This window comes from Balaenoptera musculus, chromosome 2 (genome assembly GCF_009873245.2).
Source record: "Balaenoptera musculus isolate JJ_BM4_2016_0621 chromosome 2, mBalMus1.pri.v3, whole genome shotgun sequence".
In the NCBI taxonomy this organism is placed as follows: domain Eukaryota; kingdom Metazoa; phylum Chordata; class Mammalia; order Artiodactyla; family Balaenopteridae; genus Balaenoptera; species Balaenoptera musculus.
Window position 1 is genome coordinate 64,144,812 of NC_045786.1, and position 12,124 is coordinate 64,156,935.

Here is a 12,124-nt window from a genome sequence, read left to right on the forward strand (position 1 = left end):
GTGGGGGGAGACAAGCAGAGAATTAAAAAGTTCTTAGAATGAGAAACACATTGGCTGAAATGAAAAGCTTAATAAAAATAAAAGGGCTAGGGCTTCCCTGGTGGTGCAGTGGTTGAGAATCTGCCTGCCAATGCAGGGGACACGGGTTCGAGCCCTGGTCTGGGAAGATCCCACATGCCTCGGAGCAACTAGGCCCGTGAGCCACAACTACTGAGCCTGCGCGTCTGGAGCCTGTGCTCCGCAGCAAGAGGGGCCACGATAGTGAGAGGCCTGTGCACCGCGATGAAGAGTGGCCCCCGCTTGCCGCAATTAGAGAAAGCCCTCGCGCAGAAACGAAGACCCAACACAGCCAAAAATAAAAATTAATTAATTAATTAATTTTTAAAAAAACAGTAAATTTGTGAGAAGAATTTTAAAAAATAAAATAAAAAATAAAAGGGCTGGATAATAGAATGAAAAAACAAATCAGACAATAAAGTCTAGGAAATGTCTCAGAATATATATTAAAATGTCAGAGTGGTTTTTAATATAAGGAAAGATAAAAGAAGATGGAGTCTAGATCCCAGAAATCCAGTACCCAACTAATAGGAATTTCAGGAGAGAATTGAAGCCATGAAAGGCAAGGACGAATCAAATAGCTCATGAAAGACAGGGATTTTTTGGTTAAAAGGGATCACTATATTATCAAGATTCCTTTGTTTACCTATGATGGAAACTCAAATCAAATTGTGTAAAGAAAATAAAACTGAATGTGTTGTCTGATATGACTTCAGTCTCACCTGTATACAGAGGTTCACAATTCGAAAATCATTCATTCACTCATTCTCTCTCTCCCTTTCTCTCTTTGACTCTCCACCCTCCTCTCTGACTTCCCTGGCTTGGGTTCACGCCCAGACAGGCTCTCTAGGTGTAGTAGCTAAGAAAGACTCCAGAAGCTCCAGTCTTACTTCATCCTTGTACCAAACCCAGAGAAAAGATCATAATTCTCTCTTTCTCAGCATCTAAATCATCTCTAAAAGGTACTCTGATTGGCCTGTGATTGGCCCAAGGGTCATATGTCCATCCCTGAACCAACCTCCTGGCTGGAGAGAAGGAACTCTCTGATTGGCCGCCCCAGGTCAGGAAAGGAGGGCCCCTTCATTAACAGAAGTTACATGGAGTGAGTGACTTAGTGGCAGTTCCCAAGGGAAAAGGAAGCAGGCCAGACAGAAAAGCAGTAGCCATCTACTATTCTCACCAAGTACAGAGCAGGTGCAGTGAAAAAAGACACACAATTTGCAACAAACTGGGAAAGTTTCTGAAGTCCAACCATCAAGAGGAAATCTTAAAACTTCTTCAGGAAAGAATGCAAAATATCTAAAAAGAAATAGCAGTCAAACTAGCATTAGATTTTTTCATACACGATAGAACTTTCTAGAAGGCAACAGAACAGTGTCTACAGCATTCTGAAAGGAAATCATGTGGAATCTCTTATTTATGTGCAAAGGCACAGTAAAGACATTTTTAAATATTCAAGGACTCGGATTTACTAGCTTTCTAACTCCACCTATGTTATACACATTTTCTTCTTTTTTAACATGAAAACAGGAATGCACTTCTACTAATCTACAAAAAAAATTTTTTCTAATGCATATCCAGAAAGGTCTTATAACACAAGGAGGCATATTGCTCATTAACAAGGGGTTCTATAAGAAAAGAGCTTCCTAAGTTAGCAACTCTGAGAATGACCAGGTCAAAGATGAATTAAATGCCCGATTTCAGGAGGGATGGGCAGGTTTAAAAAAGGAAAAGCTTGAGAAAACACTTACTGATAATACCGACCTTTCTTCATCATCTACTGCATTTGACAGAAATTAACCTTTTAATATTTTTACCCATGACACTTTCAGTAGTTTAATTGCTTTGTACACATGTACAATGTCAAAAGACTGCCTTCATCTTTCATCACAAGTGTTCCACACACTCTACCCCAGTGCCCATGGCCAGAGCAGAATACTTCAACAGAGGGAAGACGTAAGAGTTCTGTTCAAAATCTCACGAAGGCTAACACACTAATTTAAAAAAAAAAAAAAAAAATCTCACTACGAAATCAAAAAGACTGATCCGAAAAGTTGAACTGTTACACTCATGCATTATGATATACAGTACAATGTTAAGTAATGAACATGGGTAGATAAATTATGATGCATTCAGTGGCAACGTTTCATGAAGGAGGCTGTACCCTCTTCATATCTGAAACCAGTTGGCAAGTGTCTGCATTTCCTAACCTCAGAAGCTGCAGTCTTCTTAAAGACAAAGTCCTCTCAACAGTTTAGTGCTCAGTGTTCTTAGCCCAACAATGCAACTTAATTCACAAGGTTTTTTTGGTTTTGGTTTTTTTTTATTTTTGGCTACACTGGGTCTTCATTGCTGCGCGTGGGCTTTCTCTAGTTGCCGTGAGTGGGAGCTACTCTTCATTGCGGTGTGCAGGCTTCTCATTGTGGTGGCTTCTCTTGTTGTGGAGCACAGGCTCTAGGCGCGAGGGCTTCAGTAGATGTGGCATGTGGGCTCAGTAGTTGTGGCTTGCGGGCTCTAGAGCGCAGGCTCAGTAGTTGTGGCGCAGGGGCTTAGTTGCTCCACGGCATGTGGGATCTTCCCGGACCAGGGCTCGAACCCGTATCCCCTGAGTTGGCAGGTGGATTCTTAACCACTGCGCCACCAGGGAAGTTCCACAAGGTTTTTTGGCAACTCTTAATCTGAGCAAGCATTGAGGCTTTTGAAAAATAAGGCTTTAAGAAAGCTTGTCATTTTAGGGCTAAACTTTAGTAGAATGTGAAAGTTTGAACCCTTACACTTTAAACAAAAAAAACCTAGAAATTACTGATTGGTTCAAAATGGTTTTATGGAAAAACTAATCTGTAACAAAAACCTGGCACTGAGTGCGAAGGCTCCACGGTTTGAGCAAAGCATAAACAGTCTCCCAGGGGACGGGACAGGGCAGGAGAGGGCCCGGACGTTTACAACAACAGGTGTTTTCTCTTCCTCTTCTTGACAGGAGGTGAGCAGAGAACCACTCCAATAGCCTCCTCAAACACTGTCTTGTGGCCTTGCTGCGTGAGCGCCGAGCACTCCAGGGTATCCTACAGCCCTGGTCTCCTTCGCCATGGCTAAGCCCTGCGGGTAGGTGATGGGAATCAGCGTCTTCTCCTTCAGTTTCTCAATTGTGTCTTTATCATTCCTACGATCAAGTTTCATCCCCACCAGGATGATAGGAGTCACATGATGGGACAATGGTGTCCCACTTCAGGATACCACTTTGCACATTTTCCCGTGATGCAGGACTCACAAGAGAAAAGCAAATGGAGAATACATCTGTTTGTGGATAGGACAGGGGACGTCATCTGTCAGAATCTTCTCGTCCAACTGTATCCCATAAGCCCAGATTCACTAGTTTTCCATCTACCATGACATTGGCAGAATAGTTGTCAAAGATAGTGGGCATATATTCTCCAAGAAGTGCAATGATAACTGATAAGTGATCCGTAGGCAAGTTTTCCCTGTAGCTCGGTCTCCCACCGCCACACACCCGATGGCCTGCACCTGGGCTGCTCGCCGAGCTGGGTGGCAGCCGCGCTGAGGCCAGAAGCAGCAAGCTCGGGGCATGGGACTGCAGGCAGCGGGGCGCAGGGTGCCCGGTACCGCTGGCCACGCAGCCTCACCCTCCCTCTGCCGACCAAAAGCTGGAGCCCAGCAGGGGTCACCACCCAAAGTTGGGGAAAACTGCAGAGAAACAGGAAATGCGGAGCACTCACAGCCAGCCTCCCCTCCCCCATGCTGGCACCCACTGCTCCCAGGTTCCAGGGTGGGGCTCCACATTTTCTGAAAAAATTCCTTGAGCATGTGCCCCAGCAGAAGGAAAACAGAATCCAAGAAAAAGACAACAGCTTCAAGAAGCCATAGAACTAATAGAACTAACCCAGGAGAACAATGAAAAGAAATACCAGTAGCACAGCTGTGTAGCTGGCCTAATGAGAAATTAGCCCCAATCAGAATGAGAAATCAGAAGAGTCTGTGAAGAACAACCTCGAAGAAATCAGCATTACCCAGTCCTCTGAGGAAGATGCTAGGACGCTAAGTGCTGTCGTGGAATTAAGGCGTGCAGCACTTCTGAGCAACAAGGATCTGAGCAACAAGGATAAGAAAGGTAATTAGTGACTCTGGGAAAAGCAGTGAACGGTGCATGAAAGTCACGGCCCAGATAAAATGTGAGCTAAATTGTGGCATGATTCTGAGCCACCAAAGAGGTATAGGAAATTGTGCTTTCTGATCCCACAGAGCCAACCTGCCGTTGGTCAGGTAATGTGGGAAGAAGCAGGTAACTATTGAGTGCTTGGGGCTCACACATCATCTGTTTGGGTTTGCGTCAGGAGTAAGTGATAATTATTTCCTCATGCTGTGTTTGTTCTTTTTGAAAGTGATTGAATACTTCAGTAATTTCTCTTGACAAACTATCCTAACAGTAGGCTTACCTCTTCTTTAAAAATTATTTTTAATTTAAAAATATGTATGTAGACAGATGAGTTTAGTCTGTTTGTTTAGAGATAAGTTGTACCTTTTGGTTTTTCCAAGAGAAATGACTAAGTTCTACCTAAACTAACAACCATTAAGAAGCAGATAGTTAAAACATCACAACGTCAACCTCTCAATCCAAGTTAAAAAAAGAGAGAAAATTATACAAGGATTAATGTCTCTTATTTTGAAGAAAAATCTACTTGAAGTCCCGTAGTGCTTTCTAATTTTAGTGTCTTCTGTTATTGTCCAGTGAAAGTAAATTTTATATGTTTTCCTCAATGTTAATCATCATCTCTGGGTAATGAGATTTTAGGATACTGGCAGATTTGGGTTTTCTTTTTTTATATTTTTCTGAATTTCCACATTCAGAATCTACCATAAACTTGTATGATTTTTATAGTAAAAAATAAAAAAGAAAGAAAAATGGGAAGTAGAGCTATATACATTTTGATGCAGAAATATGTCTAGTATATATTTATAAACCAAAAAAATCAATTGATGAGCATGACGTAGTGTGTGTGCATGTGTGTGCATGTATGAAATCTGGAAAGATAATTGTTGTCACTAGGGAGTGGGGTATAGGCGCCGGCAGGATGAGGGGCAGGGGGTCTATCATATTTATTTAGTTTTTGTTCTGAGCTGTATATCTTTTTTACAGTGTGCACATAGTAATTTAATAATTAAAGACATTTCTAAAAGCAGTGGTGGAGGGAGGCCAGCCCCTGAGCTTCCAAGTACACAAGAATGCTCATTCCCCTCCCGCTCTGGTGAGCAGTCATGCTGGGAAGAACAATCTCTCTTTCTTCCTCCAGGCCAAAGAACCCTCCAGAAGGAGAGGCCGTTCCATGGTAGACAGAGAAACACATCCAGGCTAGACCCACATAACTGCTGCCCAGTGAGCTCTGGGCGAGGGGACCCATGGCAGGAAGACCTGATACAGACAGAAGATGCACCCACGTGCTTGGCCAGAGACGGGAGTCAGCCTGGGAATGTGGTCCACGTGTGAACCGGAATCCGGAAGGGAGATGCCCGCTGTTCAGGTAGGCAGTCAGCGATGGGGCATCTGTCAGAAGATAGCAGGCTCACTCTTCCTCTGTCTGCACACCCTCCCTGGGCCTTCCCATCTACTCCGAGGGGTTGGTGGTCATACCTACATCTTCATCCTCAGCGCTTGTCGTCTCTCTCTGGGCCTTCAGACCTAGATATCAAAGTATCTTCTGAACGACCCCACCTGAAATCCCCACAAGGCATCTCAGACTCAACCTGCCCTAAACTGAGCACGGCCTCCAGCCTCCATGCCCCAGGCCCATCCTCTCCCTCTGTGACTCGATCAGTGCCACCTCCGTCCCCCCACTGCACAGGCCAGAAACTGGCAGTCATCCTCTCCCTCTCCCTGCCTCCCACACCCAGTTACCCACTTCTAATTCTCTCTCGTCCTGGCACAAACCCACTTCTCCCCCCGCTTCCTCCAACAGCGTCACGGGGCAACTGCCAACCTGGCACACGGTCCTTCCACGCCCACCCCAACTGCAGTCCCATCACTGGCTCCCTTCCTCCCACCTCTTCTTCCCAGAGCGCCCTGCTGAATCAGGCAGATCTGCCCCTGATGGTCTCCTGCTCACAGGCCCTTTGAAGGCACCCCGCAGCTCTCAGTTCCCAGTTCTCTCCTTGGCTCGACAAGCAAAGGTCCTGCATGTCTGGCCCCAGCCAGCTACTCCAGCCTCATCTCTTACCACCTCCCCTCACATGAGATCAGCCAGGTGAATGTCCTTCATTCTTTTGAACCTTCCACACACTCACTCACCTCTGGCGTTTGGATTGTATCCTATCTGCTGTTCTCTCTGCCTGGGACAGTCTACCCCTTTCCTCTCTTCTCTTCACTATTCACCTGCCAGATCCCCGTGCAGGTGCCTTGGGAAGCTTGGCTGGATCAGGTGTCCCTCCTATGAGCCCATAGTACCTTATACATTTTCCCCTGGTGCACAGATCACAAGGTATGATGACTGACTTCTTAGTACATCCATGTCCCACGCTAGACTGTTGCTGGGGGCAGCCTTCATGAGCGCTCTGTTGGATGGATGAGTGAGTGGATGAGTGGATGGGCGAATGGATGGATGGGTGGTATTAGATGAATGGGTGGGGTTAGCTGAATGGTTGAGGTTAGATGGGTAGGTGACTGCACGAGTGAATGAATGACTTAATGAATGAATGTATACCCAGGAACTGGTCAGACCCCTGCAGAGCTTGGTGAGCCTGAGGTAAATGGCAGGTAACTAGAGAGGCCCATGAACAAAGGCGTGGATCTAATTGTTAGATTTACCCAGACAGTGCTGTGTTTCAGAACCTACAATGGTGGCTAATGAACCACCAACTTGCCCCAGTCTCATACAGATCCTAGGGACTAGGAACTAGGGTATGCGGGCAAGTGCCACATTTACACATGGAGGCCAAATAGGATGAGATGACATGGAGTCAAATCCCGGTCCCCAATTTCTCACTGAGTTCCCTGAGTGGAGTTACTATCCCCTCCAAACTTCAGTTTCCTTTCTGGAAAAAGGGTGGTAATTAATCCTACCTGTCTGATGCCAGCTCCCCAGAAGCATACTGGGAGCCAAGGAATAATATACAAGTGATTTATCAAGAAAGAACTCCAGGGAAGACCAGAGGGCATGGGGGTCAGGGTGGGGAGGGAGGAAGGCAGGCAGGGTGGTGAGTTCCAGCAAAGTCCCACAGAGGAGGTGTGAGCTGGGGGCACAGGGCCACGACCCACCCCCGCCAGGGATTAGGGGCTCTCTGCACCCAGGCAAGGTGACTTCAGTAGCTCACAAGTAGTTCTCCAAAGATAGTCACGGGTGCTGGCACTCAAAAAAAAAAAAAAAAAATGGTGACAAGGAACCTGAAGGTCATCAACAAAATCCATTGCCTCACTTCACCTCGCTCCCATAGGGAAAAATGAGATGAAAGTTGTAAAGCTTTATCACTGTACCTGGCACATGGCAAGCAACAAAGTATAACTATTATTATACAAAAACCCATAAATTTACCAAGTGTTTAGTGAGGGGCATGTCCTTGACTAGTACTGGGCTGAGGAAGAGGGACCAGTGTCTAGAAGCCCTCAGAGAAGCCCTGCTGGAAAATGACAATCTCTCTTTTTATTTGATGCAGTAAAAGACCCAGAATTGTCAGAAGCCGCTGTCAGCCAAAAAAAAAAAAAAAAAATTGTATATGCAATTAATTAGGCCTCTGCTTCAGTGCTCTGTTCTCTCTGTTTGCATTCACCAGCTTAGTATCCAATTTTTTAGCTGAGAAGGCGGGCAGCAGGTTTCTGAGATATTTTTTGCTAATGGGCTGAAATATTACACCCATAATTATAGCTTGGCTGCATATTTTTTTCTTTTGCTCATTTTGTTCAGCATTGCAAACATTGTATCTGATTACAGCCATTCATGTCTTCTTTATGAAATAGGGTTTATCACACTCGGCAGAAGGGATCAGTGGCTCTGGAGAAATTATCTAGGCTAACAACACTTCCCGAGTCCCTGTGGGTTGATGCTGCTGGGTGCTGCCTCCTTGGATGAGGCAAGGTGGGAGGGAGAGAGAGTGGGACCAGAAGGATGGAGACAGCCCACGCCTGATACCCTCCACCAGCCTGTTCATTTTTCTCCAGGGCCCCAACCTACACCCCATCCCCAGCACCCTTGGCCTGCTGTATTTTTTTTTCCCATAACGCTTGTCACTTTCTAGCTTCCCATTCATTGTCTGTCTCCTCCCAAGAAGGCCAGGGGATTGGGAGAGGGGAATGCCAGTGGTGGGATCTGTTTTATCCACTGATGTGTCCCAAGCTTTCAGAAGAGTGTGGTTCCCAACCGGGGGTAAGTTTGCCCCCAGGGGACACTTGACAGTGTCTGCAAACAATTTTAGTTGTCACAATTGGGAAGGGGTGCTACTGGCATCAGGTGAACAGGGGCCAGGGGTGCTGCTCAACACCTCCCACTGCACAAGGCAGTCCCTCCCACTCCACAACACAGAACACCCCTGTCCAAAGCGCCGATAATGCTGAAGCTGAGAAACCCTGTAGCAGACAATCAATAAATATATGCTGGGTGGGAGGCTTCAGTGAGAAGAGAATACCTGCTAGAGGGGATCTATTTCACAGGGGGTGCTCATGGGAAGCCCCTCTGAGATGCAGACACTTGGTTGGAGAACTGAATGAGGTGATGGGGCCAGCCATGTAGGGGGTCCAGGGAAAGCACTTTCCAGGCAGAGGAGCCAGCCAGTGTGAAGGCCTCGCATCAGAAACAAGGTCAGGGTTTTCAGGATGCCACGAGAAGAACGATGTGTCTAGGAATGGTGGGGGGGAGGTAACGATGCATGAGGTGAGGGAGGAGAGGGGGGCAGGGACCAGACCGTGTCCACTGCAGGCCACAGAAGCAGTCTGCATGTTACTGTAAGTGAAGGACGAAGCCATGGGGTGGAGTAAGGGACTAATATGAACTAATTTTAAAAGAGCACTCTTGTCCCACATGGGGTAGAGTGGAAGCAGAAAGACCAGTTAAGAGATAACCACAGGGCTTCCCTGGTGGTGCAGTGGTTGAGAGTCTGCCTGCTAATGCAGGGGACACGGGTTCGAGCCCTGGTCTGGGAGGATCCCACATGCCGCGGAGTGGCTGGGCCCGTGAGCCACAATTACTGAGCCTGCGTGTCTGGAGCCTGTGCTCCGCAACAAGAGAGGCCGCGATAGTGAGAGGCCCGCGCACAGCGATGAAGAGTGGCCCCCCCTTGCCACAACTAGTGAAAGCCCTCGCACAGAAACGAAGACCCAACATAGCCATAAATTAAAAATAAATAAATAAATAAAAATTAAAAAAAAAAAAGTTTAAAAAAAAAAAAGAGATAACCGCAGTGGTTCAAGCTGGAGATGCGGGCCTGCATTAGAGGGGCAGCAGAGGAGGGGTGAGAAATGGGCGGTTTGGAAGGCAGAGCCACGGAACTTGGATGTGGAAAAGGGATGACCCTTAGGTCTGGAGATGGAGAAAGGTAGAGAGGGAGGGAGGGGAAATGGATGATCCAAGGTTGCACAGTTAGTTAGGAATAATCCAGGCTAAATTCCAGATATCTTGGTTTTCAGTCTGATGTTCTTTACCCCTCATCACGTGATTCTTGTGGACCAGCCAACATTCCCCTTTAAATCCCCAAACATTTGGTGTAAACCCTGTAAGGGATATGAAAAAAACCCGGCCCCACCTCCAGGAACTTATATGCTAGGGAAGGCGACAGACACACAAACAACTGGGACAAGAGATGGGCTATGAATGTTATAACTGAGATTAAAACGATGGTCATTTGAGGCACAAGGAAACAGGAGATGGAAACCCACTGGGGAACTGGGAAGTAACTTGGCTGGGAAGGATGGGTGGAATTTAAGGATACTCAATGGCCTAAAGCTTCTGAAACAGCAATCACCTCACTCCAGAGATTCAGAAGTTTCAGATTCCTGATGACCCTGGCAACATCTGCATGGGCAGTGTGACAGTGAGTCAAATATTTATGCATTCCACATCTCTCACAGGATAGCTGAAGAGTTCCAGAGGAGAAAAGACCTAACACAGTTCAACTCACAAGTCGGAACTCAGTAGATGATGGTGATCACAACGGTAAGTAGATTGACATCTGTGATGTCCACTTAATGGGAGATGTGTACTTTTTATTTTAGTTGTATTGGGACAGTGAGGGTGAACTGAGGATGGTGACGATCGTGATGATGCTATTGAAAATGTTGGCAGTATCAGTAATTCTCTGTGGATGGTGAGGTTAGCGATGGCTCAGATAATTCTGCTTTTTACAATATTGATTATGATGTGGATGTGGACTGGCTTGGTGACAGTGACCATAATATTACTAGTGACCATAATGAGGTTAGCAGTGACGTCTGTATTAGCAATGACTCCTAAAAGACAATTTTGACGGTACTGATAAGTATCATTTATGACAGCAGTATGGACTATATTGATGGTGACGGTGACAGTATTGCTAATGATTAACGACGGCGTTTATACTAAAACAACATTGGCAATAGTGAGATTGGCAATATCGATGCTGATATTGGTGATATCAACATTAGCAATAATGTTGACTCTGGTGATGATATTGGGAGTGATTAGAAAGATGATGCCGGGTGACTCAGTGATGCCGATGTAGAAGATAATGGTAATGCGGACAGTGACGAGAATACTTGTGATAACGATGCTGTTGATTCACAGAATGGTGGCTGAAAGCTTATTTTGGAGCCAAACCTACCCTAGTTCAAATCCAAAGTCTGGCATTTACTACTGTGTGCCGCTTTGGGCCTCAGTTGCCTCATCTATTAAATGAGGATAATTATAACGGTGCCTATTTTCTAGGATTGCTGTGAGGATGAACTCACATCCTGCATATGAAATGTGGCATATAGAAAACAGTCAGTGAAATGAGCATGATGATGAGGACGGTGGTGGTGAGAAGCTCCTGGACATAATGGCATTGATGAGTCTCTTGATGGTGCAATTAAAGATCATTTATTGGTGATATTATTTCAGTGATTTGTGATAAGGCAATTGATGGTGAAGAGACTGATCGTTTGGGATTACAATTATGATTGATGGGAACGGCATGGGGAAGTGTTCGAAGCACCGATCTTGGAATCAAACAGCAAAGGTTCAGTTTCCAACCCCGCCTCTGACATTCCATGTAACCTTGGCTGCATCTCAGCAGGTTAAGGCTGGAAGGCCACCTCCTCATCTGACAAATGAGGCGATTCTGGCCCAGAGAGATGAGGTGACTTGCCCTTGCTCCTCCAGCTGGACAGTGTGGCAAAGCTGGGGTGGAAGCCAGGCCTCCTGGCAGCCAGTTCAGTCCTTTTCCCTCCCCGGCATATTCAGTCTCTTTGGAAGGGAGCTTAGATTCCTCTACTGTGTGGGTGTATGCACGCATGCGTGGGTGCACACGTATACGTGTGTGTGGATGTGTTTTCCTGGACATTTTCCCCAAAGCACATAACAGCAGAGCCACCAGCCCAATTTTCAAAGAGTCATTTTGTGAGAATCAGGCTCCAGGTGTCCCCCTGTAATCTTTTTCCTCTCCCCCAGCGGGCAGAGGATTGGTTCTGGCTCTGGACAAGGAGCTGAAATGGGTGATATTTGCCTAGTTTTTAATGTCTGGTGTCTATAGCTTGCACTTCCATCATTCTATTATATTGATGACAGGCAGGCCTAAGCCACAGAGAAGAAACAAATTACCTAATAAATCAAGACCCCAGGATCTAAAGTGGACAGTGTTATTAGTCGAGGGGAGAGAGGAATGCTAAGCGATAGGTATGGCTGCCTGTGAAAACGGTCCAAGCAGGGAATCATCTGTCTATTTCTCCATAAATAATTACACGCAACTGATATGCATCTGAGACAGAACATGATATGTTATTATTAACTAAACAGTGGGAGGGAGACAGCGGCAGGAAGGGAGAGGGGGAGCGTGTCGAGGAAACCAGAGCAGCGTTTGTGATGCTGGGCTTTGGCAAAGGTACGAGGGATGTGATGAC

General features: G+C 46.1%; 1 pseudogene; it reads right to left on the reverse strand.

The window, feature by feature from the left end:
• Positions 1-2,996: 2,996 nt before the first annotated feature.
• LOC118889832 lies at positions 2,997-3,642 on the reverse strand (annotated as a pseudogene).
• Between the last annotated feature and the right edge of the window lie 8,482 nt (positions 3,643-12,124).